The sequence below is a fragment of the Hyla sarda genome, chromosome 2 (genome assembly GCF_029499605.1).
Source record: "Hyla sarda isolate aHylSar1 chromosome 2, aHylSar1.hap1, whole genome shotgun sequence".
Taxonomy (NCBI): domain Eukaryota; kingdom Metazoa; phylum Chordata; class Amphibia; order Anura; family Hylidae; genus Hyla; species Hyla sarda.
Window position 1 is genome coordinate 40,694,198 of NC_079190.1, and position 20,955 is coordinate 40,715,152.

The 20,955-nt window shown below is 45.9% G+C and overlaps 1 long non-coding RNA gene across 1 annotated transcript in view; it reads right to left on the minus strand.

Annotated features, from left to right (window-relative positions):
- Positions 1 to 14,048: 14,048 nt before the first annotated feature.
- Positions 14,049 to 20,955, minus strand: part of LOC130358403 (uncharacterized) — a 69,539-nt gene continuing 62,632 nt past the window's right edge. The window contains exon 3 of the long non-coding RNA XR_008889512.1: positions 14,049 to 14,188. This is a non-coding gene — a long non-coding RNA (uncharacterized LOC130358403). The remainder of the gene's footprint in view (positions 14,189 to 20,955) is intronic.

The window sequence follows — 20,955 nt, forward strand, 5'->3', positions numbered from 1 at the left end:
AGGCCCCTACATTTCGAGATCTAATGACCCAGACGGCCCTGAAACCCATTACTGATCTGTTTCATGACTCCTCTCCCTCTGTGGCGAAGACCTTTCAATACACCCAAGCTGCACACTTCTATGCATCTCAGAAAATACGATTGGCCCTACACAGGCCTCTCACGCCCTTTGAATCCCTGTATACCTCCACCTCCCAAGTAATTAAATCGGTCAGCACACTCTACACATATCTCCTTACAGCCACTTCTGTGGTGCCCGTTTCCTTTTGCTCGGCATGGGAGAGAGAGCTGGGTAACACGATTACGCCAGTGGAGTGGAAGGGGGCCTTTGAATGGTGCCATCGGTCCTCTGTATCGTGCAAAGCCCATGAGACCAACTATAAGATACTTACACGTTGGCATCGTGTTCCCTCACTGCTCGCTAGACTATACCCGGGAGTCTCTGATGTATGTTGGTGGTGCGGAGGTCCGGGTGGTACCATGTTACACATATGGATAACTTGCCCCAAGTTAGACTCGTTCTGGACTCAGATCCTGGACATTATGTCTAGGCTGACTTCTTTTGCGATTCCCAGGGACCCTAAGATACTCCTTCTATCCATTCTCCCAGACCGTATACCCAAGTCGACCTCGAGACTGCTTCATTTCCTCATATTAGCCGCTAAAACCATGATCCCGAGGTTGTGGAAATCTTCAGTCTCTCCCACGGTCTCGGTCTGGCTCAAAGAAGTTTCCCATCTCCATAGAATGGAGGAACTCCTGGCTGACTCCCACAATCAGTTAGATCGCTATTACAGTATTTGGAGGCCCTGGTCGGAATTCATGTCCTCGAGTGACTTCGAAGCCCTGTACACTACCTCACAGCCTCATAGCCCACTGTCTCCCGCCACTCACTGACCGTGATGACTGTCTGGGTGGCCCCGATGTTCGTGCCCCGCCTGGAGTGCCTCCGGATTGCTGGCCTGACCTCTTGCTCTACCTCCTGCTCCCTCCACCTCTGTTTTCCTTTCTGCTTTCTCCCCTCCTCTTTCTTCTTCTTTCTTCCCTCCCTTTTCTGTTACTCCTCTACTATGTCCTCTCCCATCCTCTCCTCCTCCCCCTACTGACATTTGATGCTCACCGACACTTGTACTCCTACCTAAGACCCGATATCGGGTAAGTTATTGCAAGCCTTTAGATATGAATCTCCTGAGTAGTGTGACCTCGCTCCTAAGTGACTTCAACCCTCGTACCTCCACTCCCCACGCAGGGTTGTCCATCTTCTATCTCTTTTCCGAACTTACTGCACGTGAAACCCTGGAGTGAACAGTCATACCTACTGAGTACTCCCCTGCCTATGTTTCTGTCATGCCGTATATTAATGACATCCCTGTTACAAATGTTGCTCCCCATTGGCAAAGCTTGCAATTACTGTTAATGTTTCTTGTTTATTTTTGAAAAATTAATAAACTCGCATTGGGAAAAAAAAAAGATATTATGAGCGTGCGTGCCTTGTGATACTGTGAGCTTGCGTGCAGTGTGCATGCTATGAGCGTGCATGCCGTATGTATGCTATGAGCCTATGTGCAGTAAAATGCTAATGAGCGTGCATACAGCAAAAACACTGTACGCATGAGTGCCATATAAATACTGTGAGCGTAGGTGCCGAAAAATGCTGTGAGCGTTCAAGCCGTATCAATGATTAAGCGTACGTACAATGTAACTGCTACGGGCGTACGTGCAGGATGGATGTTATGAACATACGAGCAGTGTGAATGCAGTGAGTGAACTAGCAGCATGCTAAGAGCGTGTGTGCATTATCAATTATATGAATGTGTGTTCATTGTACCTGCTATGATTGCATACTGAGTAAATGCTATCAGTATGCTAGCAGTCTGCTAAACATGTACGTGCAATAAGTTTGAGCGTACATACAGTGTAATTGATAAATGCTATGGACAAAGGTGCAGTATAAATGCAATGAGTATATTGCAGTTTAATTGCTACAAGTGTCTGTACAGTGTCCGTACAGCTGTCCCCGCACATACACTGCACGAATGCTATGAGCGCGTGTACAGAATAAATGCTGACAAACGCATGAACAGTATGAAGCTACGAGTAAGTGCACGTACAGCAGTGCACGTACAGCACAGATGCTAAGATACCAAAGTCCGCCGTAATAGGCCACGAAAAGCGACTCGACTGACACAATGTAACGGAAGTCAGCAGTGACAGACATGAAATTGCAACTGTAATGATACACTGTAACGGAAGTCAGCAGTGAGAGGACAAGTGTAAATACCCAATGTGATGCAAATCAACAGTGACAAAGTCTGTATATGCAACACTAGTGACACAATGCAACCGAAGTCAGCACAAATGTGAAATGTAACTTATGATGACCATGTAACGGAAGTCAGCGGTGACGGAAACCTATGTAATGCAACTACTATTAACAGGCTTCAGCCGAGTTCATTAGCGACTTCTCTGCTTGCCGTACAGGCAGCACCATTTACGCTCCTGTGCCGAGATCCAGCTGCCGGCAGCCGGGCAGCAAGCCACCCATAAGGTTGCGCCCTAGAAAAGCTTCCCAAAGCTTTCCCATATGGTCAGATACATATTAGCACAACACATAACCTACATTTGTCTGTTCCGCCCCGTCCCCACCTGGGGTTCGTCGACAAGGGGGGGGGGGAACGCCACGGCCGTCATGTCTTCACCCCCGCAAGGACGTGCCCGCTACCGCCAGGAGCTGTACAGGCAACCGAAAGGCACTCCAAAAGGAAAGCACCCCCTCCCCTCCCAGAACCTGCTCCCCGTCGGGACTTCACACGCCAAACTGCCTCATTGGTAGTTGGAATCTCCCGCCATCTGCCGAGGTGACGTCAGCGCCCATTGATCCCTGCAGCCGGCCTCGCTGGACGCCTGAAACGCCCCGGCCTGTACGCAGGGGGGCGTTATATACTCTTACGCCCCTCCCACAAACTCAGCCTTAACAGGCTTGCACTTATCCAAAGGATAGTGGATGAGATGTATGATCGCAGGGGTCAGCTGCGGCACTCCAGACAACTGGTGCATGGAGCAAACTTCGTTCAGTGCAGGATGACTGGAGATATGGGGGTGGAGGCTAATGACGTCACGGTCATGCCCCCTCAATGCAAGCCTATGGGAGGGGCGATGACGTCACGAGCTGAGCATGACCGTGATGTCACGAGCCTCCGGCGCTACATCTGACACTCTAAACAAACGCCGGATGCAGCAGGGAGATCTCAGAACCCCCCTTCCTTTATCATTTCCCCCTACCCCATCGGATGTCGGATTAGGGAAATAATGCAATATGCTATGTAATAAGTGCTTATTTTTTTTGCAAAGCTGACAGACTGATCTTTAGCTATGGAGGGCCGCCATTAAAGTGACCTAGAGAACATATTCCTTGTACATAATCCTTACACCACTGGTGGCTAAACTTCCTTACTCGAAGAATATGTTGCCCAGGGACGGTTTATGTGATTTATTCCTATGCTGTAAGCAGATACATTTTGCATCACTGTCACTATCAAAACTCTTTGATGTTATAAAGCAGTGAAGAAATCTTTTCTTTTTTGGATAAATTCCATTATATGCAGAAGGTGGTGGAGGGGGGGTAGTGGATGTAGCTGGATGCAGAATACTGATGAACGGAATCTTGCAACACATTTCAGTGCTGTTAATTTCACACATCATTCACTTTAATTGAATGATCACATACAATAGGGGGCTTTTAAGGAAATAGCTGCAACTAAATGCTCATCGCAGGCTACGAACAATTCGGGAAATTTATAAAAGAGTGAAGAGAGTAGCCATGGCGGATGGAGACTTCCCAGTCACTGAAAGGTAAAGTCTACATTCACTGAGCATTGAGATTGTCCCTTTCTTTACCGTCTTTATTCGAGCCTCATTAGTAAAGATATTGTTATTTCTATCTACACCCCAGGCCCCGTCACTCCCTATAGACTCTCTTATTCTCATGAATCTCAATGGGTGATGTCTTCATGTTGACCATCACTAATTTTCTTAGGCTAGTGTTGAACAATATCCTTTTTTTCTCGCATCTCAATGCAAGGACATGGAAAAATTCAAGGTAAAACATTTCCTCAAACTTACAGTCACCTGTGAATTATTCCATCATAGGGAACAAGTCATGAATTCGGCATGCTGTGCAAACATGCTTGTAGTCGTAGTCATAGTCTTTTGGGAGCTAGAGGAATGCGGCCGCTGTGATGCGGCCAATGCGCGCAGCGTCGACCTCACTGAGATTGATGGTATGCCCCCTCCCCAAACAGCTCTATGGGAGAGGCTGGGAGGCCTCATCCCCGCCTCTCCCATAGAACTACATGGAGGAGGCAGGAGATTGCAGGGGGCAGCATTCGGACCCTCGCGATCAAACACTTGATCCTGTGGATAGGGGATCAGTGTAGTATTTAGGCTGCAGATGTCCTTTAATGACCAGGCCCCACTTTTCAAATCTGGCATGTGTCTCTAAGGACCAAGCCCATTTTAACCTTAAAGGGGTACTCCGGCGCTTAGACATCTTATCCCCTATCCAATGGATAGGGGATAAGATCCCTGATCATGGGGGTCCCGCCGCTGGGCGACCATGGGTCCGGCGGTGTGTGACATCACGCCTCAGCCCCAGTGTGACGTCACGCTCCGCCCCTCAATGCAAGCCCATAGGCTTGCATTGAGGGGCGGAGCATGACGTCACTGGGGTGGAGGCATGACGTAACACGCCGCAGGCCCCGTGGTCGCCAGTAATCAGACCCGGATCGAACATGCTCCGGGGACTGTATTTAACTGGGGTGCTGTGTGCAAGATCACGAGGGTCCCCAGCGTCGGGACCCCCACGATCAGGCATCTTATCCCCTATCCTTTGGATAGGGGATAAGATGTCTAAGCGCCGGAGTACCCCTTTAAGGACCAGGCCAATTTTATTTTTGCGTTTTTCGTTTTTTCCTCCGCGCCTTCTAAAATCCATGACTCTTTTATATTTCCATCTACAGACTCATATAAGGGCTTGTTTTTTGCGTGGCCAATTATATTTTGTAATGAAACCTCTCATTTTACCATAAAATGTACAGAAAACCCCAAAAATATTTTTTTTAGGGAGGGAATTTAAATGAAAAACACAATTTTGCTAATTTAGGAGGGTTTCGTTTTCACACTGTACACTTTATGGTAAAAATGACATTTGTTCTTTATTCTGTTGGTCAATACGATTAAAATTATACCCATGACTAGATACTTTTATATTTTTTTACCGCTTTTTGTACAAAATCAGTAATCTAAAATTGCCTTATTCTGACAACCTATAACTTTTTCATTTTTCTGTGTATAGGGCGGTATGAGGGCTCATTTTTTGCGCTGTCATCTGTACTTTTTATCGATACCACATTTGCCTATATAAAACTTTTAGATAATTTTTTATTAATTTTTTTGGAATAAAATGGGACAAAAAAGCTGCATTTTTGGACTTTATTTTATATTTTACGTTTATGCCGTTCACCGTACAGGATCATTAACATTATGTTTTGATAGTTCGGACATTTATGCACGCGAAGATACCAAATATGTTTATTTAAAAAATTACGCTTTTTGGGGGTAAAATGGGAAAAACTGATAATTTCAATTTTCATTGGGTGAGGGGATTTTTCACTTTTCATTTACACTTTTTATGTCCCCATAGGGACTATCTATAGCGATCACTTGATTGCTAATACTGTTCAGTGTTATGCATAGGACATAGCACTGATCAGTATTATCGGCTATCTCCTGCTCTGGTCTGCTCGATCTCAGACCAGAGCAGGAGACGCGGGGAGACGGACGGATGCAGGTGAGGGGACCTCCGTCCGCCATTACAGATGAACGGATCGCCACGGCAACGCTGCGGGCGATCCGATCATCTATGTTAACTTGCGCATTGCCGCAGATGCCGTGATCTGTACTGATCACTGCATCTGAGGGGTTAATGGTAGACATCCACGCGATCTATAATGGTGGACATCAGCTCCAATGCTCGCGGTCATACACAGGACATAAATGTACGTCCTGTGGCACGAAGTACCGCCAAACCAGGACGTACATTTACGTTCCTGGTTGTTAAGGGGTTAATGGGGTACTCCTTCCCTAGACATCTTATCCCCTATCCTAAGGACGTTTGGACCCCCTGTGATCTCCGGATGCTGGGACCCCATGCAATCTCCGTACCGGAGCTAATACATAGCTGTCACGCATCCTCCCATTGACATGAGCGGAGGGGGAGTGACGGCTGTGGTCGCCCGTCATCCGGCATGGAGCGAAATTCGCTCTGTGCACCGGATGACTGGGGTGCAGCACTGGAGAGCGCAGGAGGTCCTAGCGGCCGGACCCCCGCAATCAGACATCTTTGTATTATTCAAAGAATAGGAGATAAGAGGTTCAGGGGTGGAGTACCCCTTTAAATGGTAATAACTTTAAAATGCTTCTACTGACCGAAGCGATTCTGAGATAGTTTTTCTGTGACATATTGCACTTTACATTAGTGCAAATTTTTTCTTATGCATGCAGTGGTTTTTAATAAAAAATTATATTATATTAAACTGACAGTTCGCCTGTGAGACCAAGCCTATGGTTGGACCTCAAAGGCTTCTGTATTTGGCAAACAGAAGACTATCATCTGGCCTCCGACTCCCATGGCAACCATCAGGACCCCGCAATCACATCAGTGGGATAGGGGGAGCCAATGAGGGGCAGGGGATCCCCCTTTCCCTGTCAATCCTATAGATGTGGTTGTCAGTACTGACCATGGCATCTATGGGGTTAACACTGCCAAGAACAATGCAGGGACATCTGACATCTGTGCAGGGATCTTGGCTCTGATTGACAGCTGATCTCCTGCGCTGCGTCCCGCAGAGCAGGAAATAGGCAGGAGCTATGGGTATATCCTGCTGCAAAAACTTATCCATATGCCCCAGGGAGAGATGGGGTTAAAAAAAGTTACACTTGGCAAACTATTCCCAGTTAACATGAATTAATCCATAAAATATATTACGAGGATACTTAAACCTGAACAATCTCTTTAATTTACTGCAGTAATAGAACAAAACACAAAAACTACTTTAAATAGAAATAGAATCCATAAACATCCAGCTGGTAAAACTAAAAAATACCCGGCATTAATGATATGACTGCTGTATATGACTGCTCCTCTCCACACTCTCCCAGGCGATCATTATGTGGTAATGTTTAACATATCTCACAACTTCACAATACCTGTAACCAGAGATGCAGGAAGGGAATGACAAATGAATGAAGGATAAGACAGGTATTAATGTTGCAGAACCTTCTTCTTGTCAAGTGTCTGCATTCAGTTTAAGACTGTAGGGAATCCAGTGATTAAAGTGTACCTGTCATTAGAAAAAACCTTTTATATAATGTACATAAGACTATTACCTGTGTATTTGTAATATGCATTGGTTAAAAAATGTCGATATTTTGGGGTGGAAAAATGCTATCCCTGGTGCTATTGTCTGTGTGTCTCTGTGAGGAGTCCAAAAACAGGAAGTGAGGACAGGACAAGCAGGGCTCTGTGCAGACTCCCAAATTGTCAATCATCCTGATGTGTGAGCCAGGAGCATGTCACAGAGCCTCACTGAACAGAGCCCTGCTTGTCCTCAGTGTACAGAGCCCTGCTTGTCCTTACTGCCCAGAGCCCTGCTTGTCCTCAGTGTACAGAGCCCTGCTTGTCCTCAGTGTACAGAGCCCTGCTTGTCCTCAGTGTACAGAGCCCTGCTTGTCCTCAGTGTACAGAGCCCTGCTTGTCCTCAGTGTACAGAGCCCTGCTTGTCCTCAGTATACAGAGCCCAGCTTGTCCTCAGTGTATAGAGCCCTGCTTGTCCTTACTGCACAGAGCCCTGATTGTCCTCAGTGCACAGAAACCTACTTGTCTTCAGTGTACAGAGCCCTGCTTGTCTTCAGTGAACAGAAACCTACTTGTCTTCAGTGTACAGAGCCCTGCTTGTCCTCAGTACACAGAGCCCTGCTTGTCCTCAGTGTACAGAGCCCTGCTTGTCCTCAGTGTACAGAAACCTACTTGTCTTCAGTGTACAGAGCCCTGCTTGTCCTCAGTGTACAGAGCCCTGCTTGTCCTCAGTGTACAGAGCAATGCTTGTCCTCAGAGTATAGAGCCCTGCTTGTCCTCAGTGTACAGAGCCCTGTTTGTCCTCAGTGTACAGAGCCCTGCTTGTCCTCAGTGCACAGAGCCCTGCTTGTCCTCAGTGCACAGAGCCCTCTATGTCCTCAGTGTACAGAAACCTACTTGTCTTCAGTGTACAGAGCCCTGCTTGTCCTCAGTGTACAGAGCCCTGCTTGTCCTCAGTGTACAGAGCAATGCTTGTCCTTAGTGTATAGAGCCCTGCTTGTCCTCAGTGTACAGAGCCCTGCTTGTCCTCAGTGTACAGAGCCCTGCTTGTCCTCAGTGCACAGAGCCCTGCTTGTCCTCAGTGTACAGAGCCCTCTATGTCCTCAGTGTACAGAGCCCTGCTTGTCCTCAGTGTACAGAGCCCTGCTTGAATTAAGCTTACAACAAAGAGATACATGTTGAGTGCTCCAATTTCTTCATTCCTCTTTGTTTTGAGATTCTATTTAGCTAATGTGGTGTCACGGTACCGTATTATATACGTTACCTATGTAGAGGTCCCCATAGTCAGAGTCCCTAGGACGTTGGGGTCCCTCTTTTATAGTTTTCCCCTTGTCACCTCTCACTTAGTCAATGTTTATATAGCAGTTCTACTTAATATAAATATAGGTATAAGTATAAATATGTACATATTTACTTATCTACCTGTTCGGAGCGTAGCAGGACCTGCGGGTCACGTGATTAGGTTAAAACTCTATGGTTTTGCTACATGACCTTAGGAGGTTCCCGTGACGTGTTCACCCACAATGCACTATAACGGGGAGTGACAGTCGTTACGGACCAATCCAATGCGGCTGGCCCCTGCCCATATAAGCGACCCACACCATCTTGATCCCTCTCTTGGGTTGCTGACTCTGGAAGAGGTAGGACCTCCGCAGCTTACAAGACGATTTACTAGGCCAAAGCCTTGTGGCCTAGGCCTCTAACATAGCAGATAGCTGCTCATCGCAAGATCACTGGACCTAAATACTCCCCTAAATCCAGCGGATCTCTGCTATACAATCCTTAAGAAGCTAAATTGGGCTTATCTGATCCCAACCGACTGTCAATCGCTGCTCAGCTATATGTAAAGAGACTCTGTTATCTGGACTGTTACTACTGTTACATGCATAGAAATTCCTAACAGTGGTTGTGGACAATCCTTTATTTCTGCATCACCTATTGCTCTTGGGAAGGGTGGCAATAGGCCTATCAAGAAACACAGCATTTAACCCTCACCTTGGCATCACGAGTGACAAGGGTTAACAGCGCCCTTAACTATCCCGAACAGCAACACCCTAAATACCCTACACCCCCACAAGACAGTATCCTCTCATCCGCCACCACAACTCTATTTGGCGTTTCACGAACAGGATTCGGGTGTGTGCCTACTGCTGTTGCCACTAGTGAAGTTGTACTCCCCCCAGAAAGTAACAGACTTTATTCATGTGTCGCAGACCGCATTATAGTGTACAAGAGCGGTGCGTGTGGTGCAACTTGCAAGGGGGCCACGTGAAAAGTAAGGGGGGAGGCAAAAATTTATGCGCAGCAAGAATGTGTAAAATGCGAAACAAATTCATGCTACGATCCTCTGGTCCAGTCAGCATGGGAGGAGTTAACCTGCTACCAGAGAAGCGCGCGGAAAATGCCTGCCCTGCGCCATGTCCCGCCCCTGGGCGTGGCTGCCAAGTTGCTGTGTCGCAACCGAAAGGGAACTTGGAGACACAGGAGTTATTTCTGGGAGGACCGGAAGTCGGGGCTGCACCGATGATGTCCTTCCCGCCGGCCGCCATTTTGGGGAAGCCCACTATAAAAGACACCACGCACAGCGACCTCTTCAGTCTGCACAGGGAGCCGGAGAGTACAGACATGGCGGAGAGCAGCATTCCACGTGGTGAAGAAAGCAAAATGGCGCCCGAACAGCGGAAAGTTGTGGCAGTCGCAGCCCGACTTTTCCAAGAACTTGCTGACCGTCTGCAGCGGTTGTCATTAGATGAAGAGGGGGCCTGCAATCTTCCCCCACTGCCTGATGATGACGATGATTGGCCAGACACACCTCCAGCGGAGAGCGCAGGGACACCTGGAGGTGCATCGCCGGTGAGATTGTCCCCTCACCACAGAACTTGGGGCTCGTGGGCCGAGATCCCATCGGAGGAGTCTGCAGTGAGTACCCCGGCAGAGGCGGCCTTTTCTTCCTCCTCTAGCCCTGAAGCTAAAATACCACTATCTACTTTGCCAAGTGCACGACCGTGCTCACCAGATTTGCCCCAGTGGATCTTTGGGGACGAGCCGGGACTCATTGAATATATGCACGCGGTTCTACAACCTATACCTGGGAAGCCACATTCCACCAATTCCAGCTGCACAAAGGGAAAGGGCCCGTCAAGAAGCCGAGCTGGCTGAACTGATGGATAAATTAAAGGCCTGACACAGAGAACTGTACACCCCTAAGCATGTGCATTTGCCTCCTGAGGAAAGAATTCGCTACCAGGAGAATACTAAAGAAATGGAAGCATTATTCATCCGCAAATGGGACGATCCCGAGAAGGGGAGGAGCCTCTAGAACGACGAAGAGCAACTGTGGCCAAGTTCGACAAGGTCAGAGGTTATGGGACACTCCTAGATGGCCACACAGGGCAAACCATCCTCGTAAACCGGCGAGCAGTACAGAGGCCATATCTTCATAAAAAGTTCTACTCCTTGGAGGTGGGTGCAATTGTGGTGTACACCCCCGTCCAAAGCTTGCGTGGAGAATGGGCTACAGCGGTCACAAGACCAACAGCCCCAACACAGCTTCCCTTCAAATACTTTCCGTCTACAGATTGTGAATCAGATCCCTTCAACTTGAGGCCGAAATGGTCTGCTCCTGATGCCTCCACCAACGTACTCAAGGAAAATGAGCCTCTACAGCATCAATCATCTTCTGTGTACAGTAAAGTGCCAAGTCCTGCTCAAGATCAAGAAAGTAAGCCTAAATTGCGGGCACCAAAGACCGTACCTAGACCCTCTTGGAGCAATGAGAGTTTGTCTGTTCCAGAGGTACCAAAGACCGTACCTAGGCCCTCTCGGAGCAATGAGAGTTTGCCTCCTGCACAGGTACTAACATATGTACTATGGTCCTCTTCTCACATGGAGAGTTTGCCTGCTTCCAGGGTACCGACGAAAGTGTTTTGCCCCACTCCTGATTTGGCGATGGTGCTAAAACCCTATGCACCAACTGTGACCCATTCTACTCTCACCAATGTGGTGTGGGAGAGTTACATTAACTCTTCGCCTGCTCCAGATGTTGGCAGATATAGAGGATCTACAAGAGGCACAAGAAGATTCAGAAGAAATGTCTTTTAAAGTCCAATGAATATGAGGTCTTTTTAGCGCAGAATACAATGCTAGACATTTTAGTAGATGAGTGAAGAGTGGGTCACTGTCTGTGACCCGCTGTGCCACATAAAGGTTTGACTTTGGGTCGAACTTGGGAGTGGAGTCTCCCCACAGACATCTGATACTCCGCCCACAAACATCTGATACTCCGCCCAGTGCCCACTGAGGTCTGATCCCGGGGGACTGTGATATTACTTAAGTCGAAGTTAAATCTATCTGTCTCCTGGTTAGATGCCCCTGGCAAGTTGTCCTTAGAACATACACTAAGGAATGAGGTTAAAGTGCCAAGGATGTAGTTTCCTTAGCATGTAATAGGAGGGCATTCAGAGTGTTTTCAGTAGGTGACTTGGTGTTACGCTCCGTTCCTGGATGTTCCAAAGTCTTGTCTATTTCGGAGTAGGGTTGCTTATCTATATCCCGGGATAGAAGGGCTGCTCCGTCTATTAGTTTCATAGCCAGCAATGGATACTCCTCCAGGACGGGTCCTTCAGGGCATATGTCCAGTTGGTTATTCTGGTCCTTGTTTTGGAATATCCCTTCTGATTTTTCAGTGCCAGGAATATTGGATCCCGTCGTTGAGTGCTTCATATTATAAGGTTTTTTTTTCTGTTCTTTAACACGAGGCGATTTGTCTCCTTGTGATATTTGCTGTTCATTAAGGCTCTACCTTTTTCCTTAAATGATTTAGTAAGGTCCCTGCTTTTGGTCTTGTTTGTCTGTTGTTGTTTTGGGGTAAATTGATGTTTATTGACAGTCCCTGCTTTTGGAGTTGTTGTTTTGGGGTAAATTGATGTTTATTGATGATCCCTAGTGTTGGTTTTGTTCAACTGTTGTTGTTGTTTTGGGGTAAATTGATGTTCAGTGCCCTGAAGGACCCGTCCTGGAGGAGTATCCATTGCTGGCTATGAAACTAATGGACGGAGCAGCCCTTCTATCTCGGGATATAGATAAGCAACCCTACTCCGAAATAGAAAAGACTTTGGAAGATCCAGGAATGGAGCGTAACACCAAGTCACCTACAGAAAACACTCTGGGTCCTGATGTGCTCCTTGTGCCTTATCAGTTGGCTCCATGTCCCCTTCTTCTGGTTTTTCTTTTTTCCAATATTTAATATTATTGGTATTATAGTCCAGAGAAGGAGCAAATCCTCACAGCAAACCTCTCCTGCTCTGGACAGTTCCTGACGTTGACGGAGGTGTCAGCAGAGAGCACTGGAGTCAGACAGAAAAAACATTCAAAAAGAAAATAATTTTGTCTGTAGTATACAGCAGCTGATAAGTACTGGAAGAATTAAGATTTTTAAATAGAAGTAATTTACAGTTCTGTTTAACTTTCTGGCAGCAGTTGATTTAGAATTTTATTTCCAGTGGAGTACCCCTTTAAACCAGCAGCTGCACTGCTGCCTTGCCTGTGATTGAGGTTTTTCCCCTTCAATAGTGTTTGTATCTATGTGCTAAGTCCCTGTCTGTTGACTAACCTGTCCTGACTCTTTGCCTGTATTGGACTCTTCTATTGCATACTCATTTTGTACTACGCTATCCTTTAAGTTTGACCCATTGTTTGTTCTGACTCCGCTTTTGTTTCTGATTCTGTGCCTAGTAGTCCTTCCAATTTGACCTTTGCAGGTCCTCTTGACATTGCTTTTGATTCTAATATAATACTGTGCTGCTCTCTTGGTATTTACTTTCTGGCTTGCTTTAAATTTAACCCCTTCTCTGCTGAGTTTATGTCTGTTCTGCTCATTTGTTACCAACCCTACCTGTCTGACTTTTCCTGATGCCCCTGCACTTAGTCCAGTGTAGGCTCTATATAGCAGTGGCTTCCAACTTTTTTTTTTTTGCCAAAGTACCCTTTAGCTGTCTATTTCCAAAAATTGTGCCCCCTATATTAGCATCATGTTTGTAATTAATATAGTTGCTGTAATTTCAAATGTATATGCTATTCTTTCATCCTTAGCTTCTCCCTAGGCCCCCTATTCCTCACCCTATCTCCCTAGGCCCCCTTTCTTCCTAAGCCCCCTATTCCTCACCCTATCTCCCTAGGCCCCATATTCCTCACCCTATCTCGCTAAGACCCATATTCCTCACCCTATCTCCCTAAGCCCCCTATTCCTCACCATATCTCCCTAGGCCCACTGACTTACAGGTGACGTCTCTGATCATAGTCATTCACTTTTCCTTTTCTTCACCATCCCGCCTAGACTCGCATTACGATTTCTCCTGAGCCAAGACTGCCACTCCAGCACAATGCCCAGCTCTTTACAAACCCCCCATGTGTATTGCCCCATGGTTGCAGCCGCCATTAATGTTTATTTTTTCTTTGCGTACCCCCAGGAGAACTTCTAAATACCCCTGAGGGTACATGTACCCTGGGTTGGGAATGGCTGCTCTATAGCTTCAATATAGATATTATTACCAGTCACATTTATGAATTTCTCCACATATTTGTGATATCAAACATGAACAGAAACAACAAACACAGTAAGATAAATGAGGACAAGTTTTTATTTCTCATTCTTCTTTTATCATTTGCTCCTTGTAGTGAGATTTTTTTTGTTTCTACATAGGAACAGAATTAGAAGGCGTCTGATTAAAAGCACGGCGTAAGAACTCGCTGGAATGTCTGAAGATGGTCCAAGAGCCTGGAGAGAGAGACAAGAACAAGGTCGGCCAATTGGAATTTTCTTGTGATTGATAAAGCACATAAACACTGGGGTGATAGTGACATTCTCTGTAGACTATAAATAACTGAGCGAAGATTTTGCAATTGTTAGGGCGTCATGTGGTATGTGCAATAGAAACAACACACACATATGGAGGGGCTCTTGTTTGACTATTAGGGGATATTTACACGTGGCAAATGTCTATGACTGTCTCAGCTATCTAAATGGGTAAACTCAGGTTTATATTTTTGTAATAAACCATGTGAACGTATCCTAAAGATAATACAATGATTTTTAAGATGGCGGCTACAACACAGTGCATAGGGTTTTGTCAGTCTTTCAGAACTACCCCTTTGCTGTCTCCTGATTGGCTTGGGAGCTGTATGCAAACAATGATTGGCTAACTTGAGTCATGTGATCTCATGTGCTAGCTGCAAGGTATTCTGAAACATAGCTATAGAAAAAAAAGGTGATATTTCTAAAACCTGTGTAAAGGAAGGTTGGGTTCACACTACGTTTTGAAGATACAGTCACTGGATCCAGCTGGGGGGTAGTGAAAACCGGGTGACTCCGGTTGGCTTATTTTTGCCATGTATCGGGTTTTGTTACCGGACCTAAAACCATGGTATGCCCATAACAACCAATCAGATTGCTTCTTTCATTTTCAGAGAACTTTTCAAAATGAAAGAAGCGATCTGATTGGTTGCTTATGGGCAACTCAGCAACTTTTCCTCTGGACAGGTTTTGATAAATCACCGTGTAGAGGAAGCATGGTGCAGTTGCCCATAGCAACCATTCAGATTGCTTCTTTCATTTTTTAGAGGCTTTGTTAAAAATTAGCCCCTTAAGGACCCAGCCCTTTTACACTTTTAAGACCCGGCTATTTTTTGCACATCTGACCACTTTCACTTTAAACATTAATAACTCTGGAATGCTTTTAGTTTTCATTCTGATGCCGAGAATGTTTTTTCGTGACATATTCTACTTTAACATAGTGGTAACATTTTGTGGTAAGTTGCATCCTTTCTTGGTGAAAAATCCCCAAATTTGATGAAAAATTTGAAAATTTAGCATTTTTCTAACTTTGAAGCTCTCTGCTTGTAAGGAAAAGGGATATTCCAAATAAAAAAAATTTTTATTCACATATACAAGATGTCTACTTTATGTTTTCATCATAAAATTAATTTGTTTTTACTTTTGGGGCTTCAAAGTTCAGTAGCAATTTTCCAATTTTTCACAAAATGTTCAAACTCACTATTTTTCAGGGACCAGTTCAGGTTTGAAGTGGATTGGAAGGGTCTTCATCTTAGAAATACCCCACAAATGACCCCATTATAAAAACTATACCCCTCAAAGTATTAAAAATTACAATCAGTCAGTGTTTTAACCCTTTAGGTGTTTCACAGGAATAGCAGCAAAGTGAAGGAGAAAATTCACAATCTTCATTTTTTACACTCGCATGTTCTTGTAGACCCAATTTTTGAATTTTTACAAGGGGTAAAAGGAGAAAGTTTATACTTACATTCGTAGCCCAATTTCTCTTGAGTAAGCACATACCTCATATGTCTATGTAAATTGTTCGGCGGGCACAGTAGAGGGCTCAGAAGCGAAGGAGCGACAAAGGGATTTTGGAGAGTACGTTTTTCTGAAATGGTTTTTGGGGGGCATGTCACATTTCGGAAGCCCCTATGATGCCAGAACAGCAAAACCCCCCCACATGGCATACCATTTTGGAAACTAGACCCCTTGAGGAATATAACAAGGAATTAAGTGAGCCTTAATACCCCACAGGTGTTTCACGATTTTTGCATATGTAAAAAAAAAAAAATAACTTTCACTAAAATGTGTGTTTTCCCCCCAAATTTCAAATTTTTGCAAGGGTTAATAGCAAAAAATACCCCCCAAAATTTGTAATCCCATCTCTTCTGAGTATGGAGGTACACCATAAGTTGACCTGAAGTGCACTACGGGCGAACTACAATGCTCAGAAGAGGAGTCATATTTGGCTTTTTGAGAGCAAATTTTGGTCGGTGGGCATGTCACATTTAAGAAGCTCCTATGGTGCCAGGACAGGAAAAAAAAACACATGGCATACCATTTTGGAAACTAGACCCCTTGAGGAACATAACAAGGAATAAAGTGAGCCTTAATTCCCACAGGGGTTTCACGACTTTTGCATATGTAAAAAAAAACATTTTTTCACTAAAATGTGTGTTTCCCCCCAAATTTCACATTTTTGCAAGGGTTAATAGCAGAAAAGATCCCTCAAAATTTGTAACCCCATCTCTTCTGAGTATGGAGGTACCCCATAAGTTGACCTGAAGTGCACTACGGGCAAATACAATGCTCAGAAGAGAAGGAGTCATATTTGGCTTTTTGAGAGCAAATTTTGCTCGGGGGGCATGTCGCATTTAGGAACCCCCTATGATGCCGGGACAGCAAAATAACCCCCACATGGCATACCATTTTGGAAAATAGACCCCTTGAGGAACGTAACAAAGGGTACAGTGAGCATTCACCCCCCCACTGGTGTCTGTCAGATCTTTGGAACAGTGGGCTGTACGAAATTTTTAATTTGCACAGCCCACTGTTCCAAAGATCTGTCAGACACCAGTAGGGTGTAAATTCTCACTGCACCCCTCATTACATTCCGTGAGGGGTGTAGTTTCCGAAATGGGGTCACATGTGTTTTTTTTTTTTTTTTGCGTTTGTCAAAACCGCTGTAACAATCAGCCACCCCTGTGCAAATCACCTCAAATGTACATGGTGCACTCTCCCTTCTGGGCATTGTTGTGCACCCCCAGAGCACTTTGCGCCCACATATGGGGTATCTTCGTAGTCGGGAGAAATTGCATTACAAATTTTGGGGGACTTTTTTCCGTTTTACCTCTTGTCAAAATGAAAAGTATAGGGCAACACCAGCATGCTAGTGTAAAAAATTAATTCTTTTACACTAACATGCTGGTGTAGACCCCAACTTCACCTTTTCATAAGGGGTGAAAGGAGGAAAAGCCCCCCAAAATTTGTAGTGTAATTTCTCACGAGTACGGCGATACCCCATATGTGGCCCTAAACTGTTGCCCTGAAATACGGCAGGGCTCCAAAGTGAGAGCGCCATGTGCATTTGAGGCCTGAATTAGGGATTTGCATAGGGGTGAACATAGGGGTATTCTACGCCAGTGATTCCCAAACAGGGTGCCTCCAGCTGTTGCAAAACTCCCAGCATGCTTGGACAGTCAACGGCTGTCCGGCAATGCTGGGAGTTGTTGTTTTGCAACAGCTGGAGGCTCCATTTTGGAAACAGTGGCGTACCAGACGTTTTTCATTTTTTTGGGGAGAGGGGCTGTGTAGGGGTATGTGTATAAGTAGTGTTTTTTTTACTTTTTTTTATTTTGTGTTAGTATAGTGTAGTGTTTTTAGGGTACAGTCACACGGGCGGGGGATTACAGCGAGTTTCCCGCTGCGAGTTTGAGCAGCTGCGCAAAATTTGCTGCATCGCAAACTTGCAGCCTGATACTCATTGTAAGCCCCCTGCCCATGTGAATGTACCCATTACATTCACAGGGGGGGGGGACCTCCAGCTGTTGCAAAACTACAACTCCCAGCATGCATGGTCTATCAGTGCATGCTGGTAGTTATAGTTTTGCAAGAGCTGGGGGCACACGGGTTGGGAAACACTGAGTAAGAAACAGACAATGTTTCCCCACCAGTGTGCCTCCAGTTGTTGCAAAACCACAACTCCCAGCATGCCCAGACAGCCGAAAGGCATATTGGGAGTAGTAGTTATGCAACAGCTGGAGGAGAACAGTTTGGGGACCACTGTGTAGTGGTGTCCAAGCTGTAGCCCTCCAGATGTTGCAAAACTACAACTCCCAGTATGCCAAAACTGTCCAGTTATGCTGGGAGTTGTAGTTCTGCAACACCTGAAGGGCCAGATGTTACAGAACTACAACTCCAAGCATGCCTGGACAGTAAGGGCATGCTGAGGATGTGTAGTTTTGCAACATCTGGAAGGGCACAGTGGTCTCCAAACTGTGGACCTCCAGATGTTGCAAAACTGCAACTTCCAGCATGCCCAGAGGTAAAGGGCTGTCTGGGCATGCTGGGAGTTGTAGTGTAAGGGGACCAGATGGAGCAGTCCAGATCGCTTTACGGCGGTCTGGACTGCTGCAAAGGTCCCACGACGCTGCCGAAGATCCACTCACCTGTCGCCACCACCACCGTCTCCGCCGCCGGGATCCGGGTCTACAGGGACGAGGTAAGTACTCCCCCGTCCCCCGCCACGTCCTCCAGTCTTCCTCCCGTTCTCTCCGGACTTCCAGGGGCCAGGCAGGGCGGGAGGAAGTAACCGCCCCCTCCCTGCGATTGGTCGGTTAGCTAACAGAGGAATCGGAGGGGATAGGAGGAGGTGGCAGGCTTGCCACCTCGCTCCTAGCCTCCAGCATGGTCCTGGCTGTCTGTGACAACCGGGATCATGCAAAATTATCCCAAAGACCTGATCAGCCCGGTAACGCCGCAGATCGCAGGGGATTTCCCTCACGATTTGCGATGATCGCCGACATGGGGGACCTACATGGCCCCCCTTGGCGTTTGAAGCATTTCAGCAGACATCCGCTTCCGATCTCTGCCCAGCGTGCGGCAGGGACCGGAAACCGCCAGGACGTCCTGAGACGTCCTGGGTCCTTAAAGCCCAGGGTGCCAGGACATCCCCTGATGTCCTGGGTCCTTAAGGGATTAAATAAGTGATCTAATTGGTTACTATGGGCATCTGCACCACTCTTCCTCTACACTGGTTTTGATAAATCTTCCCCAATGTTCCCAGTAGGTATGTAGGGCCCAGGAGGATAACGGAGGGGCCACATGGGATGAGCCCCCTCCCTGCCCTCCTTTTTCCTAATTAACTGCAGATATTAGCTATAGAGGACTAATAGCATAGTAAGGGTTAATGTTTGTTATGACTTACTCATGGTGGTGCGGAGATCTCTTACAGGCCGGCGGTTGCTGGGCAGATTGGAGCAGGTAGCTGATTGGCATTTACAGTGGTGGCGGGAATTCTGTAAGTGTTTGTAACCTGCACCGCTATTGCTGGGATCATTCCTGTGAAGACAAGAAGACACCCCCCCCCCCCTCTATTGTCACGGACGTTTTTGAGGGGTGTCGCCCAATTTCGGGTGGACAGCTGATTAATTTAGTTTGGGGGTCACCCAGAATGTTCTGGGTGGACAGCTGGTGGTTCTTTTATGGTGAGTTTATATACTCAGTCAATGGAGTTTTTTTTAGATCACAAACGTTTATGGTTTTATATGGTGAACTATTTAATACATTATTTAGTTATTTATTATCCCCTCAATAAAACAGCCATGGCCTTTTATCCCAAAAAAGGTTGTCTGTCTTATTTATTTATATTCTGGTAGTTGGGGGCTGTGGGGGGGGTCTCTACCCCATGGTTTATTTCCCCTAATTAGGTTGAACCCCCAGTAGGTAGGTGATTTCACCCCATAAAGTAGATGTCCCCAGTAGGAGGGTAATTTCACCCCATTAGACAGCTGTCCCAATAGCTCCCTAAGAGATTAAATCCTGCTCACTTTCCCTCCACTCTTTTCCCTGTCTGAAATGACATCATCATGGGCAGTATTAAATCTGTGTATCATCTGAAATGTGTATTATGTTCTGCAGCAGCTGAGGTGTGTACTATGTTCTGCAGCAGCTGAGGTGTGTACTATGTTCTGCAGCAGCTGAGGTGTGTACTATGTTCTGCAGTAGCAGAGGATTGTATTATGATGCTCAGCAGTGTCCGAATTATGTATTATGTTCTGCAGCAGCTGAGGTGTGTATCATGATGTCTGGCAGCAGCTGAGATGTGTATTATATTGTTCATCATCATCTGAGATATATAATGTGATGTGGTGTGTATTATGATGCATTATGAGGTTCTGCGGTATACAATATGGATATTATGAGATTTTGCATTATCTTATCTGATATAAATATTATATATATATATATACACATTTATATTATAGAACATGCTGGTCTTCAGCAGCTGAGGCGTGTATGTAATATGTGTATTATGACATTCTGCAGCAGCTGAGATGTGTAATATATTGTTTATCCTCATCATCTCAGGTGTATACTGTGATTTTCTGCAGCGCCTGTGGTGTTTATTATGAGATTCTGCAGCATCTGATATGTGTATTTTCAGAATCTGAAGTTTCTAATATATATGTGGTGTCCCGGTACCGTACTGCATACCGTACCTAGTGTAGAGGTCCCCAAAGTCAGAGTAACTACGTTCAGGCAGGGTTCCTCAGGTGGGACAGCCCCTAGTTGCCTCTCCTTAAGTTTATCTATAATGCTGATATATGTGGATATTTAATAACATATATATGTTATAGAAATGTATAGTTCTTACCTTGTTCAGCGTCGTAGGACCTTCGGTCATGTGACCATTCTAATAACCTCTATGGTATGTTGGAGGACCTTAGGAGGTCCTTGGGTCATGTTTTACCCACAAATCTCTGTAATGGTGATCGACATCCGTATGGACCAATCAGCATTAGTCCAGCCCCTGCCCATATAAGGGAGCTGTAGGCAATTATCGCTCTCTTGGGTCGCTGCTCTCGTGGATGCTGGACTAACAGGACGGTGCTACGCAACTTTCAAAGACACGCTGGGCCTCAAAACCTACGGCCTCAGCTGAACCAAAACCGTGAGTTCAAATCTAACTCCCTGCTAAAGCTAGCGTG